A 1,895-nucleotide genomic window follows, 5' to 3' on the forward strand; every position below is an offset into this window, starting at 1 on the left:
AACATCGTTAGTAATTCTGGGGACAATCTTGTATTCATTTGCATTGATGTTTCATCAAAGTAGCATGTCAAAATGCTTATTGATCAAATCTTCAAAATAATCATTTCGGTAATTCATTAAATCAATCTAGAAATTAATATTAAAATCTATAAACTAAGTTAAAATGTAAATAATTAATTGAATGACCTGACCAACAAATAAGACTCAAATAAATAAAAAATAGTATCCACTAAAACCTTAAGGGAGCTCGGCACAAACTATAACAAAACAAAACACTAATCAATCATGCAAAAAAAAAAAAAAAAAAAAGGACCTAAAAATTTAGCTAAGATTTAAGAAAATTATTAGTAGAAAGAAATATGTGAGTTTGAATTAAAATCTAGATTTAATTGTCTACTCAATTATAATGGTTGGTTGATGAATATATTTCAACAATAATTGTTCAACACTTAAACTCAATTTGAGGGTTTTGCATTTACATTTGTGATAACTGATAGGTATTTGGTATTATTTAATTAATTAATTGGAATGGATAATTGTTTATTTAGGTATTTAGTTTCATTGTGTTATACCTAATACGAATGTATTTAGTTTTAATTGGATTAGGTAAAATTTTAATTAATTTATTTTTTGGTAAGCGGCTTGGTGGTTTGAAACTCTTTATTAAGATTGAAACATAAATCAAACCACTTCGAAGTAATTTAGTTCGGTTCATAATCAAAACATTGACGGATCCACATGGATCCAAACCAACAGTTTCGAAAAACGATTTCGATTTAAATTTGCAATTTGACGTTTTCATCGTTAAGCTCCATCTCCAATGAGTCATGCATGGTTCTCTAGCCTGACAGCTTGTGTTAGGCCTTTGACTAAGGTTTAGGACAATCTAGGTAACACAACTATTAACATGAATTGTGTAGTGATTACTAATTTGTTTGCATTACATTTTTACATATACTACAAAAACAGTTGCTTTGACGGCAACTATGACAACCTCCCACATTAGGGGGTGGGGTACGCAGTTAAAATAATCGTGTGACCCATGGTTTGTGAAAGGGCTGTAAAAGTGTATAGCACTTAGCCTTTTTCTTTTTCTAATGATATGACGATAAATGAATGTCGCATAAATTTAAATCTATTAAAAGCAAGGCAAAGGTTGTAGTTGACTACGGCTCAATGAAATTATGAAATATGACGAAGAAGACATCAAATATTAAAATCGTTTAAATATTATGTGAATTGGGCGGTTGTCTAAAATCCTGATTAATTGTCCCTAATTTTTAATATTCGAATATTATATGTCTTTTCTTCTATTGCAATGAAGAAGATCAAGTGTAGAAGGGAGTGAGACCTTAGAGGTATAGTCCAGTTTCTGTTGAATTGCACGACATTTTTGTCTTTGTTAAGGATGTAAAGTCCAAAATCACAAAAGGAGTGTCAAGGATGTTACCTGCAATTTTTTAATACAATGGTTGTCAATTCCATTGATAAAAGTGGTAATTACACAAAACCCTACCATTAAAATCATGAATTCTGAAACCAGATGGAAACTTTAATCTTTATAAAATCAGAAATATTAAAGTTAAATATTAATATTAAATATACATTTTTTATTTCAAACCCTACCACTCTCTCTCTCTCTCTCTCCGTTTTCTCCCAGAGATCGCTCTCCCCAGCCGCCCGCTCCATCTCTTCAACTTCTCTCCTCCGTCGCACAGCAACCATTCACGGCGTCGTCACCACTCAACGCGTCGTTGGGCAGAAGAAGCGTGAATCGCCGTCACCGTTGCGGCGCTTACTGGGACCGTGCGATGCCTTCGAGCTTCACTTGCAACTTGGCGCGATGCGTTCAATGTCTGTGTTTCTCCATGGGTGCTGCAGATCTTTTTAGTGCA

Source organism: Olea europaea, chromosome 19 (genome assembly GCF_002742605.1).
Source record: "Olea europaea var. sylvestris chromosome 19, O_europaea_v1, whole genome shotgun sequence".
In the NCBI taxonomy this organism is placed as follows: Eukaryota; Viridiplantae; Streptophyta; class Magnoliopsida; order Lamiales; family Oleaceae; genus Olea; species Olea europaea.